This window comes from Mobula hypostoma, chromosome 6, assembly GCF_963921235.1.
Source record: "Mobula hypostoma chromosome 6, sMobHyp1.1, whole genome shotgun sequence".
NCBI lineage: Eukaryota > Metazoa > Chordata > Chondrichthyes > Myliobatiformes > Myliobatidae > Mobula > Mobula hypostoma.
In genome coordinates, this window is record NC_086102.1 from 71,552,952 (window position 1) to 71,568,948 (window position 15,997).

At 40.8% G+C, this 15,997-nt stretch overlaps 1 protein-coding gene across 2 annotated transcripts in view; it reads right to left on the reverse strand.

The window, feature by feature from the left end:
* b4galt4 (UDP-Gal:betaGlcNAc beta 1,4- galactosyltransferase, polypeptide 4) overlaps window positions 1-15,221 on the reverse strand; it is a 47,072-nt gene extending 31,851 nt beyond the window's left edge. The window contains exon 1 of one of the 2 annotated variants that reach the window (XM_063050978.1): window positions 15,076-15,221. The gene's annotated coding sequence lies outside the window, so the exon portion shown is untranslated. The remainder of the gene's footprint in view (window positions 1-15,075) is intronic. The other variant, XM_063050977.1, reaches the window with a different exon arrangement.
* Between the last annotated feature and the right edge of the window lie 776 nt (window positions 15,222-15,997).

Genomic DNA, 15,997 nt, shown 5'->3' on the forward strand with positions numbered 1-15,997 from the left:
TAAGCTGTCTCCAGAGACAGAGACAGAAAGATCTAGAAAGGGGAGGGAGGTGTCGGAAATGGACCAGGTAAACTTGAGGGCAGGGTGAAAGTTGGAGGCAAAGTTAATAAAGTCAACGAGTTCTGCATGCGTGCAGGAAGCAGCGCCAATGCAGTCGTCGATGTAGCGAAGGAAAAGTGGGGGACAGATACCAGAATAGGCACGGAACATAGATTGTTCCACAAACCCAACAAAAAGGCAGGCATAGCTAGGACCCATACGGGTGCCCATAGCTACACCTTTAGTTTGGAGGAAATGGGAGGAGCAAAAGGAGAAATTATTAAGAGTAAGGACTAATTCCGCTAGACGGAGCAGAGTGGTGGTAGAGGGGAACTGATTAGGTCTGGAATCCAAAAAGAAGCGTAGAGCTTTGAGACCTTCCTGATGGGGGATGGAAGTATATAAGGACTGGAAATAAATCAGTTGTAGATCCAAATTCAAGACTTTTGATCAAGTTTTAAAGACATCTTTCCAAAAATTATCTATCTTGATATAAGAAGAAAACATATGAGTTAAAGTAGCCACCTCAATATTACATCTGTCGCAAATAGGATTAATATTGGGGAAAATACGGGCTAATTTATCCTTTGACATATGTGCCCGATGTACTACCTTGAACTGTATCAAGGAATGATGGGCACAAATAGATGAATAATTTACCAAATGACATATTTTATTACATTGATTATCTGAAAATGACTCTCGAAATTCCAATTCCCACGCACCTTTAATTTTATCATTAGATACCTTTCGCAAATTCAATAATCATTTATAAATTACAGCTTTCAGTCCTTTTTGAAATGGTTTAACCTGAAAAAGAGTATTTATCATGTTGGGTGGATAAGCAGAGGGAAAATTTGGAAGTAAACTACTTTAAAAATTCCTAATTTGTAAATATCTAAAAAAGTGTGCATTAGATAAGTCATATTTGTCCACTGAGTGAAAGACATTAAACAATCTCCCATAAACAAATCTAAAAAAGTTATTATTCCTTTGGTTTTCCAAATTAAAAAGCTCTGATTGGAAATTGATGGCTTAAAAATGTAATTAAGATGGATTTTACTAGAAAGAACGAAGTTATTAAACTCAAAAAATCTATGAAACTGAAACCAAATTCTTAATGTATGTTTAATAATGGGATTGAGGTCTCGACTACCAATCTTAGAAGCAAAAAAGGAAGAGGAGCTCCTAGTAAAGAGGCCAAAGAATACCCCTTCACTGAGTTTTTCTCCAAATCCACCCATAAAGGACAATCATGTATGTCTGAATAATGAATCCAAAACAAAATATATCCAATATTAATTGCCTAGCAATACATTCTAAAATTTGGGAAAGCCATACCACCATGCTTTTTTAATTTCTGCAATAGAGGTTTACTCAATCTAGGATTTTTATTATTCCAAATTTAAGATAAAATTTGAGTCTATTCTATCGAAAAACCGTTTAGGAACAAAGGCTTGAAATACATACAAGAACTTCGGTAGCACTATCATTTTAATAGCATTAATTCGACCAATTAATGATAATGTAATAGGAGACCATTCAGAAAATATTTGTTGCGTGTATTCAATTAATGGAAGAAAGTTATATTTATACAGGTCCTTAAAACTTTTGGTAATTTTAATACCAAGATAAGTAAAGTTATTTTTAGCAATGCGAAAAGGAATTTGATCATATTGATCCAAGTGGTTATTAATAGGAAATAACACACTTTGGTGCAAATATAATTTATATCCAGAAAAACTACTAAATTCAGAAAATATAGATAACATAGAAGGAATAGATTACTTAGGGTCTGAAATATAAACTAACAAGTCATCTGCATACAACCAAACCTTATGCACGTTATCTTCTCTCTTAATACCCTGAACATTGTTGAAATCCTGAAGATCAATAGCAAGAGGTTCTAAACCCAGAATGAATAACAGTGGACTAAGAGGACAGCCCTGCCGGGTACCTCTGTATAGCCTAAGATAAGGAGATTTTTGATTGTTAGTTATAACTGCCACCATAGGAGCTTGATAGATCAGTTTAATCCAAGAAATAAAACCTGGATCAAAATTAAATCTTTCTAAAACCTCGCATAAATAAGATCATTCTACCCTATCAAAGGCTTTCTCTGCATCAAGGGAAACAACACATTTGGATTCTTTAGATGGAGAGGAATGAATAATGTTCAATAATCTCCAAATATTAAAATATGAATATCTATTCTTAATAAATCCCATTTGATCCTTAGAAATAACCTTAGGCAAAATATTCTCGAGCCTGTTAGCCAAAATCTTAGAAAGAATTTTAGAATCCACATTTAGTAAGGAAATTGGTCTGTAAGAGGCACATTCAGATCAATCTTTTTTCTTTTTTGGGAATTAATGAAATTGATGCCTCAGAAAGTTTTCGAAAGGGTCCCAGAGGATATAGAATCAGTGAAAATTTGGCATAAATGAGGTGCAAGTATTTCAGTAAAAGTCTTCAAAAAACTCTACTGTAAATCCACCCGGTCCCAGAGCTTTACCTGATTGAAAAGAGGATATAGCCCTTGCTATTTCCTCTCGTTTAATAGGCGCATCTAATGTATTCATACCTTGAATAGAAATTTTGGGTATATTCAATCTTTGCAAGAATCTATTCATAAAAGTAGTATTGTCTGGAAAATCAGATTTATAAAGGTTGGAATAAAAATCCAGAAATACCTTATTCATTTTTATTCATTTCCTAACAATCTGATGTTTCAGTTCTATCAGTTCTTCTTATTTTCAAAATCTGCCTTCTAGCCATAGTTGCTTTAAGTTGATCGGCCAACAATTTACCTGACTTATCCCCATGTATATAAAATTGGCTTTTAGATTTCAAAAGTTGCTGCTCAATGGGAAAAGTCAAAAGCAGGTCATGCTGTGTTTGAAGTTCCACCCTTTCCTTATATAGATCTTCACTAGGTGTTACTGAATAAACTTTATCTATTTCTTTAACCCTGTTAGTAATCACTAAAAGTTCCGCTTTAGTTTTCCTTCTTAAAGCTACTGAATATGAGATTATCTGTCCCTTAAGAAAAGATTTCATCGCATCCCAAATAACCAAATTTGACATACTCTCAGTTGTATTTAAATCAAAAAATGGAGAAATTTGCTCTTTAATAGAACTTACAAATGCTGAATCATGCAGCAGTGTAGCATTAAACCTCCACTGAGATGCATTCCGTATATTATCAGTATTAGTTTCGTGGGCGCATGCTCCGACAACGCAATAGCATTATACATAAAGACAGCAATATAAGGCACCATTCGCATATCCAACAAAAAATAATCAATTCTTGAATATTTATGATGTACATGTGGAAAAAAAAGAAAATCCTCATCTTTAGGATGGAGAAATCTCCAAATATTGACCAAGCCGTATTCTAGTAAAAAAGAATTAATACAGGTCACAGCCTTATTAGGAAGCCATGGATTGGTTGACGACCTATCAACTGTTGAGGTAACACTTAAAAGTCACTGCCTGTGATAAACTTATATTCATTTAAGTTCTGCAATGCAGAAAATAACCTCTTAAAAAATTCAGAGCTATCTACATTAGGTGCACACACACACACCAAAGCCATCTATTGACCATATAACAAACCAGTAACAATTAAGTATCTTCCAATTGAATCAGTGACAGTATTAAAATGTACAAGAGGGAGTTTTAAATTAATAAAAATAGATACCCCACTAATTTTAGTTACTGATAAAGAGTGAAACTGAGAGCCCCTCCAAAATTTAAAAAAAGTTTTCATCCTCCCTATGGATATGAGTCTCTTGCGCAAAAATAATATCAGCTTGAAGTGTTTTTAATTTCTTAAAGATCTTTCTACGCTTAATAGACTGGTTCAAGCCATTCGGGTTCTAAGAGATCATATTAATTTTATTAACATCCATAATAAGGCTTTAATTTAAAATTTTTTTAAAGTTAGTGCACCGGGACAGATCACACCCGCAGGGAAAAACAAATTACGGATTCGATCAGAGAGAGAAAAAAAACATGATTGACAGGAAAACCTCGCAAGACTGCCCAGTCGAAAAAACCTAAACTAATAGCCCCACCCCCTCCCCCAAAGCCCGAAAACCATCCAATAGGCGGACAGCATACTGAACTATAATCCCTAAACCCGCCTCCAATAGGCAGACTCTTCTTAAAAAGTTATATGCTAACACCACTGACTAAAGACACAGCAACACATACATGAAGAAATAAACAAATTCCAAATATTTTGATATGATGTCTAAGAGGTCAAATCGCAGTTAACAGCGGCCATCTTAAATTAATTAAAAGATAGATCCAACCAAATAATATGTTACGACTAGAGTTAAACTCTTACAAATCCTAATGAAAAGAATGAAACAGCCAAAACGATGTCTGGGCAGACATAAAACGCAAATTAAACTTTCAACAATCCAGCTACAAACAACTCCCAACCAAGGATTAAGTGTTTAAGTTGCTTGCAAGACAGGCTTAAACTCCTTCATAAATTTCTAAGCCTCTTCTGGGGAGTTAAATCATTTTGGGTGAGCATTAGGTGGAGAAATTCTCAAACGAGCTGAATAACGCAAAGAGGGACAACAGTTCTTCTTATAAAGTTCAGCCATCACTTTGCGATATTTAATTCTTTCTGCATAAACCTCTGGGGCAAAATCTTCAACTATGCGAATCTCTACTCCATTATAAATTAGCTTCCCCTGCTTTCTAGCATCTCGAAGAATTGCTTCCTTAGTAGTAAAGTAAAGCAGACATAAAATCACCGAGCGAGGTTTCATCTCAACAGAAGGCTTTGGGCAAGGGCGTGCTTGAAAAAGTCACTGGCTGAGGTTTTTTGCTGTGATCACAATGGATTACAAATAGTCTTGAAATTTCTTTTTTCATAAATGCCATTAAACCAGCATGGCAACCTGTCATATGGTGCTCCATCTGTTGCGCCATGTTCCTAATCAAAATACTTTTTGCATTGTACAATGTACAGTTTGAGCTCATCGTAGATTGATTCTCCATTGATATTTGTTTTTAACTTTTTTCAAAAAATCTCCTCAAACTTTTCCATTTTTGAAAAACCGTATATATACCATTAGCAATACCTTACTGTCTCACAGTTGATTCATCCAGTTGTATCCCAAACTCCATTTTTTTTTGTAGCTTTGTGCATAGTTGATTACTCAATGTCTTCACTCATTTTGTCAATACGACAAGCGACAGTTATTACTCAGATAAACTGATTTTAAAATACTGGTATCCTTTGAGAGCAGTGGTGAACACTTCTGATACAGCAGGCATTATTAATCTTTCATCAATTGTATGAGATTTTCCACACTTTGCTATCATTCTGGAAATGTTATAAGAAGCAATGAGACCACTATCAAGGTTATTTTTAGCTTTCTTGTCAAATGACTCGTGTGCAACACTTTACAAATGCTTCTTTCATCTTCTGGAACTCAGTAATATCATAAGTAGCCTATTCAGGGTGTTTTTTATGGAAGTGTTCCTGCAATCTTGATGGTTTCATGGCTTCATTAGACAATACAGTATTACAAATAAGACACACAGTCATCATTGATCTGACGGGAATGGAATAATACTATACTCTAGGTAGGCAACAGTGCATCAACACAATTTCTATAGTTTCTGTTTCTTAATAGGATTAGATTTCAAGGGTTCACCAGCTTCAGACTGAGAGATTTATCCACCATTAACAGGGGTGAATTAAAATTAAAAATTAATATAAACTGGGAATGCCTATCGGATGTTGATGACGGCAACGAGTTGACACAGATAGAACGATAGTAGCTGCACATACAGGAGCGGCGAGGGGAAGATGAAGATGATCACAACAACGAAAATTACGTTGACAAGGATTCAGATTGGAATCTGAATGTTAGTCGGGATAGAGCTGGTGTTCAACAAGCTATCTTTACACTATTCCAGTTAGCATGATTGACCAAACACGCAAGATCGCATAGTCCTCAAAGATGGTTCTTGACTGCACATATGAAGCTAAGGTCGTTTTGAACACCTCAGGAGGAATCCTCGGGATTGGCAAGTTTACTGATGGGCTCTATTTCACTGCCTGCAGAGCTATTGTTCTTCCTGTGTCCCAGTATCTCATCCTTACGCCTGCTCTACTAATCGTCAGTCAGGTCTCGTGGCTCAAGATAGGGTGCCACTCACTCCCTCCCCACCCCAAGAATATTAAACGCCCCCCCCCAATGACTTCTATTTCCCCTAATGCCCCCTTAGAACACGTAACTATCCCCTTGGGAGGGGGACAGTAGCATCCCCACTGGGAAACACTGGTCAAGCACTTCAATTCCATCCACAAAAAGCAGAATTTCCAGATGGCCAACCAGTTCAATCCCTATCCCCATTCCTGTTCTGACATGTCAATCCATTACATCTTCTTCTGCCCCAAATGAGGCCACTCTTAGGGTGAAGGAGCAAACCTCATGTTCCATAGAGGTAGCCTCCAACCTGATGGTATGGACTTCTCCAATTTCCAGTAAAAAATTTTCCCCTCTTCATTCCCTCCTTTGGTCTCGTCTCTTCTCCTCAGCAGCCTAACACATTTCCCTAGTGCCCCCACACCTTCCCTTTCTCCCATGGTCCACTCTCCTCTCCTATCAGATTCTTTCTCCAGCCTTTTACCTTTTCTATCTGTCATCTACCAGCTTCTTACTTCATACTCCCCCTCTCTCCCACCGACCTGGTTTCACCAATCACCTTCGAATTTGTTCACCTCCCCCTGCCCCCACCTTCTTATTCTGGCTTCTTCCCCCTTCTTTTCAAGTCCTGAAGAAGGGTCTCAGCCTGAAACATCGACTGTTTAATTATTTCCATAGATGCTGTCTGACCTGCTGAGTTCCATCAGCATTTTCTGTTTCTCTAGACTATTTTTAACAATTTTTCAAGAACATTTAGTGAACCGTGTGCAACGACAGGCTAACGTTAGAGCAAAATTGCAGTCAACGGGATGAGCTACACTGTAAAAGGGTGAAAAAAAATCAAAGAAAGATGATGAAAACAGGACAGAAGGTGTTATACTTGAATGCACACATACAGAATAAGGTAAATGATCTTGGAGCACAGTTAGAGATTGGTATATATGATGCTGAGGGCATCACTGAATCATAGCTGAAAGAAGATTATAGCTGGGAGCCTGACATCCAAGGATACACATTGTATCGTAGAAAGAGGGGGGGTGGGGTGGCTCCGTTGGTAAAAAAAAAGAAATCAAATCCTTAGAAAGAGGAGACACAGAATCAGAAGGTGTAGAATCATTGTGGGTAGAGCTAACAAACTGCAAGGGTAAAAAGACCCTGATGGGAATTATATACAGACCTCTGAACAGTAGCAAAGATGAGAACTACAAATTACAATGGGAGTTAGAAAATGCACGTCAAAAGGGCAATGTTACAAAAGTCAGGCGGGATTTAAATATTCAGGTAGATTAGGAAAATCAGGTTGGCGCTGGATACCTGAAGGGAAAATTTGTAGAATGCCTGCAAGATGGCTTTTGAGAGCAGTTTATGGTTGAACCCACTAGGGGATTAGCTATTCTGGATTAGGTGGTCTGCAGTGAACTGGAATTGTTTAGAGAGCTTAAGTAAAAGAACCTTTAGAATAAGTGATAGTGACATGATAGATTTAACCCTGTAATTTGAGAAGGAGAAGCTATAGTCAGATGTATCAGTATTACAGTGAAGTAAAGGGAATGACAGAGGCATGAGAGTGGGTCTGGCCAAAAATGATTGGAAAGGAACACTAGCAGAGATTGGGAAACTTTAAAAAAAAAATCACAGAAGGCAACTAAAAAAGCCATTAAGAAGGAAAAAATAGAATATGAAGCTATCCAATAATATTAAAGAGAATATCAAAAGTTTCTTCGAAATATAACGAGTAAAAGAGTTGAGAATAGAAATCAAATTGCCGGAAAGTGATGCTGGAGAGGTAGTAATGTGGGACAAGAAAATCATGTACCAACTGAATAAGCATTTTGCATCATTCTGTCCTAGAGTCACTAGGAAGACACTAGCAGTGTGCTGGAAGTTCAAAAGTGACAGGCAGCAGAAGTGAATGAAATTACTTGGGAGAAGGTACTTGGGAAAAAAGAGGTCTGAAGGTAGATAACTCACCTGGACCAGATGGTCTACACCCCTAAAAAAGACAGAAAATTCAAAAATCTGAGGTGTAAAGGGACTTGGGAGACCTCATGCAGGTTGAGCCAGTGGTGAGGAAGGCAAATGCAATGTTAGCATTCATTTCAAAAAACAAGAAAATAAAACCAAGGATGTAATGTTGAGGCATTAGAAGTGTCACTTGGAGCATTGGAGAGAGCTGCTGAAGGGTTTTGGCATGAAACATCGACTATACTTTTTCCATAGATGCTGCCTGGCCTGCTGAGTTCCTCCAGCATTTTGTATGTGTTGCTCAGATTTTCAGCATCTGCAGATTTTCTCTTGTTTGTGACTTGGAGTATTGTGAGCAGTTTGGGGCACTTAGTCTAAGAAAAGATGTGCTGACGTTGGAGAGGGTTCAAAGGAGGTTCATGAAAATGACTCTGGGAATAAATGGCTTATACGAGGAGCCTTTGATGGCTCTGGGCCTGTATACAATGGAATTCGGAAGAATGAGGAAGCATCTCATTGAAATCTATCGAATGTTGAAAGACTTTGATAGAGTGGATATGGAGAAGATGTTTTCCATGGTAGGGGAGTCTATGACTAGAGGACTCAGCCTCATGATAGAGGGACGCTCATTTAAGATGGAGATGAGGAGGAATTTCTTTAGCCAGAGAGTGTTGAAAGAGCCCTATATTCTGTGTTACACATTTATTATGTTATTATGGCAACTAGTCACATTAGCGGGGGTGCGGTTTAGGGAATAAGTTAAGTATTCATGCTTATATCATGGCAATTTGTAGCGGGTGTCATATCTTTGTTGTCCATTGAGATCACGCTTAATAATGCTTAACTGTATGTTTGCTAATTGCTACTAAAGAATCAAAATAAGGAATTCGACTCTTTGGAGCAATCATTGGAGCTGTGGGCATGATATACATTTTGTCAAAGATTTTTCAGCAGTTACACCAAACAAACATCAGCATTCGCACCAGCCTAGAGCAGCTTGCGGAAATTATGACTTTTTTTTTGTTGTTCACACTGTGTGTTTGTATTTGGAACATAGTTTTGAAGTAAAATGTTGCTGTGTCTAATTTGGTGGTTGTGAAAGCTGTAGTGGTGGCTGCCTAAAGAGTTCACACTTTGGTTCTGTTTGAAAAGCTTAAGAATTGAAATAATTGAAATGTTCCCATTATTGAAAAGTTGAAATGAAACTGCCACTGTTTTGTCTCATTGCACACTTGGAAGACAAGATAATTTCAGCTAGAAGCAGTGAACTTGAAACTGAGAGAGCAATTAAGCAAACATACAATATTGAAGGCAAGTTCCCTGGGGGAAATGAAAACATTTACAAAGTTAAAGTGCAAGCTGTGACAACATATAAAGGCAATGAGTTACAGGATGATGTACATGCTGCAAGCAGCACATCTAACATGCATGTAACATGTTCTGTTGCCAGCAGTTCGATGTCCCATGTGTTTGATACCACATTAGTATGTGTTAAAATGGAGGCTGATTTAACTGAGTTGCACGCAAGGCAACAGACAGAAATAAGCATGCCTTGGAGGAAAAGTCAGAACAGTTTTGGGGGAAAATCAGGAAGAACATGCTGTAGTAAGAGTCCAAAAATGTCGGTCAGAGAGCGTAAGAAGCAATTGCTGAGATCAAATGTGTGATGTGCGGGGGAAGGGTGACCTGGGTGCTAGGTGACCAAGGTATTGTCGCTACAGAGCTGAGCCCACAGTGCCCAAGGCAACGGTCACGTGATGGGTCAATCTGGGCAAAGGATCGACCCAGGTAGCGGTGGAGAGAAGTGACCAGGGTATAAAAGAATGACACACTGGTGGTGAGGTCTCTTGGATTTGGGCTCCCCACAGGTTAGGTCGCGACTATCGCTGTGGACCAATTGGAATGGAGTGCTGCAGTTAAACAGGCTCAGTTGCGCTTCTGAGATAAGCAACTTAGCAATAAAGTGAGTTGTGTACAGCAATGCACGTGCAAGGCTCATTTCTATCATTACTTTTGGCACAGCAGCTATGCAGGAAGATGGAGGAACTTAAGCTGCAGGAATAACTTGCAGCCAAGATAACACAAATTAAAGTGTTAATGGCTGCAAGTGCTGGAGCTAGAGCTCCAGCAGTTGGAGGTAATCGCCATGGCCTACATAGAAAAGGATCTTTCTTGGCGGCATACTAAATTAGATGATGCAAAAGCCCTTTAAAACTATTGCCTTTTTCTTAAAGGTTGTTACAATGCTATGGAAGACATGCAGGGCATTTATGAATTGCTCATGCTTGCTAATATGAAAATTGTCATAAATAATTTGCCCAATGACCTTTGGAAAGAATGGAGATTGGTAGTGTATAAATTGCAAGAAAGGCACAACCATTAGGTTGCCTTCACGGACATAGTTGACGTAACCCTTTCACCACAGGCCTAAATTACTGTGAATATAGTACAGGCTCATAGCAACATAACGCAACAATGCATGGGAATAATGATGAAAAGGTCATTTCTACTAAATAAACACATCTAGGATAAATATGATATGGGTAAACACAATCAGAAAATTTGAATGAATCTTCCAAGGGAAACCAAAGGCAGTTACTATATAAACACTGACACATCCATGGAAATTTACCATTCACCAGGAAAGAGCAATTTTACTCACACCAGTATAAGCTCACAAAATAAAGAAAAGGCCCATCACATATATAAATAACAGTCTATATTGTCCACGTAATTGTGGAGCTCATTGTTGCATAATCAATTCAGTTTACTTCACTGCATTTACTCACAATACTGAAACAGTTATGAACTGAAGAACCTGTACCAAGAAACAAGTATTCTTGCAACTTCCAAGGGAAAAAACATCAAATTTTCTCCAACGTTGTGTGCTAACAAGCTAACTAAAAGTTATCTGCACAGTCTCTGTGAGACCATTCTCCCACAGCAGTATCTGTCCTTCCAAATGGGTTCTGTGAGCATTTCACTATGTTCTTTGTCTGTTTCCATTCTCCTTCTTCCTTTTGCTTTAATCACAAGCTCTCTAGAAAATGGCTGCTGATTTTATTCCTGCACTCTCGCCAAAAAAAAACATGAATACAATATCCTGTTGGCTAATTCAACAAGCCTAACTTATTCAACTAAATTTTTAACTTAAGCAAAAAAAAAGTACCCGAGTGTATGATGTAATTAGACAATGACACAGGAGCAGAATTAGGCCATTCAGCCCATCGAGACTGCTCCACCACTCCATCATGGCTGATCCTGGATCCCACTCAACCCCATATATCTGCCTTCTCGCCATATACTTTGATGCACTGACTGATCAGGAAACAATAAACTTCCACTTTAAATATACACACAGACTTGGCCTCCACCACAAGTCTGCAGCAGAGCATTCCACAGATTTACTACTCTCTGGCTAAAAGAATTCCTCCCTACTGCTGTTCTAAAGGGTTGCCCCTCAATTTTGAGGCCTTGCTCTCTAGTTCTGGAAATAGTTTTTTACTTCTGAGTAAATAGCAGAGAAAGAAAAAATGTAAGAAAAATGTTAAATTTCATTTACTGTACAACACCAAAACAAAAACGAGTGAAAAAGGAAATGATAATCCTTACACAGGCACATTAAAGATTGCTCCTGCCCCACCAAACTCGTCTCTGCATACCTCGAAACGGTTTTATCCCCCCTTGTTCAATCCCTTCCTACCTATGTTCGTGACACTTCTCACGCTCTTAAACTTTTTGATGATTTTAAATTCCCTGGCCCCCACCGCTTTATTTTCACCATGGATGTCCAGTCCCTATATACTTCCATCCCCCATCAGGAAGGTCTCAAAGCTCTCCGCTTCTTTTTGGATTCCAGACCTAATCAGTTCCCCTCTACCAGCACTCTGCTCCATCTAGCGGAATTAGTCTTTACTCTTAATAATTTCTCCTTTGGCTCCTCCCACTTCCTCCAAACTAAAGGGGTAGCTATGGGCACCCGTATGGGTCCTAGCTATGCCTGTCTTTTTGTTGGCTTTGTGGAACAATCTATGTTCCAAACCTATTCTAGTATCTGTCCCCCACTTTTCCTTCGCTACATCGACGACTGCATTGGCGCTGCTTCCTGCATGCATGCAGAGCTCGTTGACTTCATTAACTTTGCCTCCAACTTTCACCCTGCCCTCAAGTTTACCTGGTCCCTTTCCGACACCTCCCTCCCTTTCTAGATCTTTCTGCCTCTATCTCTGGAGACAGCTTATCTGCTGATGTCTGCTATAAGCCTACTGACTCTCACAGATATCTGGACTATTCCTCTTCTCACCCTGTCTCTTGCAAAAATGCCATCCCCTTCTCGCAATTCCCCTGTCTCCGCCGCATCTGCTCTCAGGATGAGGCTTTTCATTCCAGGACGAGGGAGATGTCCTCCTTTTTTAAAGAATTGGGCTTCCCTTCCTCCACCATCAACTCTGCTCTTAAACGCATCTCCCCCGTTTCACGCACATCTGCTCTCACTCCATCCTCCTGTCACCCCACTAGGAATAGGGTTCCCCTTGTCCTCACCTACCACCCCACCAGCCTCCGGGTCCAACATATTATTCTCCGTAACTTCCGCCACATCCAACGGGATCCCAGCACTAAGTACATCTTTCCCTCCCCCCCCCCCGCTTTCCGCAGGGATCGCTCCCTACGTGACTCCCTTGTCCATTCGCTCCCCCCCATCCCTCCCCACTGATCTCCCTCCTGGCACTTATCCCTGTGAGCAAGACAAGTGCTACACATGCCCTTACACTTCCTCCCTTACCACCATTCAGGGCCCCAGACAGTCCTTCCAGGTGAGGCGACACTTCACCTGTGAGTCGGCTGGGATGATATACTGCGTCTGGTGCTCCCGATGTGGCCTTCTATATATTGGCAAGACCCGATGCAGACTGGGGGATCGTCTTGCTGAACACCTACGCTCTGTCCGCCAGAGAAAGCAGAATCTCCCAGTGGCCACACATTTTAATTCCACATCCCATTCCCACTCTGATGTGTCTATCCACGGCCTCCTCTACTGTAAAGATGAAGCCACACTCAGGTTGGAGGAACAACACCTTATATTCCGTCTGGGTAGCCTCCAACCTGATGGCATGAACATTGACTTCTCTAACTTCCGTTAATGTCCTACCCTGATCTGGCTTCTCACAATGCAACTCCAGTTTCCTCCTTCCTTGTAGAGATCTAGATATATGGGACGGTGAAACCCCGCACCATCAGTTACACAGTGAAAAATTGCTTTGCATACCCTCGATACCGATCAATTCAGTGGAAGAGTGCGTAGTCACACACGGGGGACTCAATAGCAGAACTCAGAATACAGTTACTGAGAGGTGTAGTGCATGCAGGCTATACAATAAGGTAGATTATGAGATCAAGAGTCCATCATATTGTAAAGTGAATCACTCAATCGTCTCATGACAGTGGGGCAGAACTGCCTTTGAGCCTAGTGTTCCTGGTCACCTCACTATAGAAAGAGTGCAGAGGAGGGTTACAAGGATGTTGCCTGGATTGGAGGGTGTACCTTATGAGAATAGGTTGAGTGAACTTGGCCTTTTCTCCTTGGAACAACAGAGGATGGTAGAGGTGTATAAGATGATGAGAGGCATTGATCATGTGGACAGCCAGAGTCTTTTTTCCCCAGGGCTGAAATGGCTAGCACGAGGGGGCATAGTTTAAGGTGCTTGGAAGTAGGTACCGAGGGGATGTCAGGGGTAAGTTTTTCACAGAGAGAGTGGTGAGTGCGTGGAATCCGCTACCAGCGACTGTGGTAGAGATGGATACAATAGGGTCTTTTAAGAGATTCCTAGACAGGTACATGGAGCTTAGAAAAACAGAGAGCTACGCAGTAAGGAAATTCTATGCAGTTTCTAGCTTATGTGGTTGGCACAACATTGTGGGCCGAAGGGCCTGTAATGTGCTGTAGATTTCTATATTTATATTGCTTTCAGGCCTTTGCATCCCCTACAACACACAAAATGTTGGAGGAACTCAGCAGGTCAGGCAGCACCTATGTAATTCAACAGATAGTCTACTTTTCAGGCCGAGACCTTTTGCATCTTCTGGCCGATTAGGGGAGATAGGGGAGGAACATGTCCGGGATGGATTAGGTAGCGAGAAGGTTTATTCTTTCAGCCACTGATGAAGGGTCTTGACAAGATACGTCTACTCTTTATTTCTTTCCGTAGGTGTTACCTGACCAGCAGTTTGAGTGTGTCCAAACCTTTAACCGCCCATAAATTTCCATGGTACCTTCATTAACTTTTTTTTTTAGCAACTATCTTCCTTTTACATCTTTCTGCCTCTTACAACTTTAATTATTTTTCATTTATTGCGAAATCCAATCCTGCCCTGCTGTTACTGATTTGGTCACTGCATTGACAGTGTTCAGGATGCAATAGGCAATGTTTTAATCCAACTGGCAACGTTACCAGCCTTTTCAATACATTAAAAATACTTCACTTCAGCTTGTCATGATGGATTAATTTTTTTTTTACAAAGCTCTTATTTTTCAATTGGAATACACGTATTTTTTTTCTCTCTCTATTTCCTTAAATGCTTGCCAGCATTACCTAACAGGAAGTACTCCACTTGAGAAACGCTGGAGAACCCCAAGAGTAGCGATAAGCACCGCAGAAATACATAAATACAAAATAAAAATGAACGAGGCAACATGTCTAACCGATTATGATAGAATCCCTAATTCGCCATCAGTACAAGCACAACAAGCCTCTATTACCTGTTAGATGTTACAACTAACATCACCAGAAACGGGTCAGATAGCGAATCCTTCACTCACCGCTACGTAAATTTAAATAAATTCTAGCCCTCGCTTCCTCCCTTCCCTGAATGAAAGAAAATACATACGTACAGAAACCCAAAACGACGCCAATTCTTCCATAAAGTCACTCACTCGAAGCGATCCCGGTGCTCACAGCAGCCGCTGGACAGGGAGAGAAGCGACGGCGCCGCCAGCAGCCAGCAGCAAGCGGAAAAAAGGCCTACGGCTGTGCGGCCGGTGCGCCTGCGCGTCCTCACTCCGCCCAGGCAGGGAGACGGGGGCGGGACGGGGCGTGACGGGGGCGGGACGGGGCGTGACGGGGCGGGGCGGGGCGGGGCGGGGGCGGGGGCGGGGCGGGGCGGGGCGGGGGAGGAGGCGGTGTGGGTCCGCTCCGCATCCCGCTTAGTGCCGCCACGCACTGAGCGGAGAGAGCGGGGGATTGCCGCGTTCGTGTCGCCCTCCTTCCTGTCACCGAATGCCGGCCAAAACAAAATCAGCCGTGGTCTCCCGACCCTGACAACAATGCTTTGGACTGCAGAATAAAACTCCCAATTCGCGCACGTTGCCGCTCCGCTGGGGACCTTCTGTTACGGATCAGTAGAGGGCAGTGCGTACGTGAGACGAGCTCTCAAAGAAACGGCATTTAAAGACATTTGTATGAGTAGGTGAATGGGAAAGAAAATTAGAGGGTTATGCGCTAAATACGACTAGCTCAGCTGGGCACAATGGTCAGCAAGCCGTGTGAAGATTTTGACCTAAAATGTTGACTGCCCATTTCTCTCCATAGATGCTCCCTCACCTGCTGAATTCGTCCAGTGCTTCGTGTTTTGGTTAGCACGGACAAGCTGGGCTGAAGGGGCTGTCTCCATTCTATATCACTCTATGATTGTGACTACATGCGCACTCATAATGAGCTTTCAAATGTTCTGACAAAGATCACCAACAATGACTTTCCTTTTTCATAGATGCTATCTGACCTGCTGAGTATTTCCATAGTGCTGGGTTTTTATAT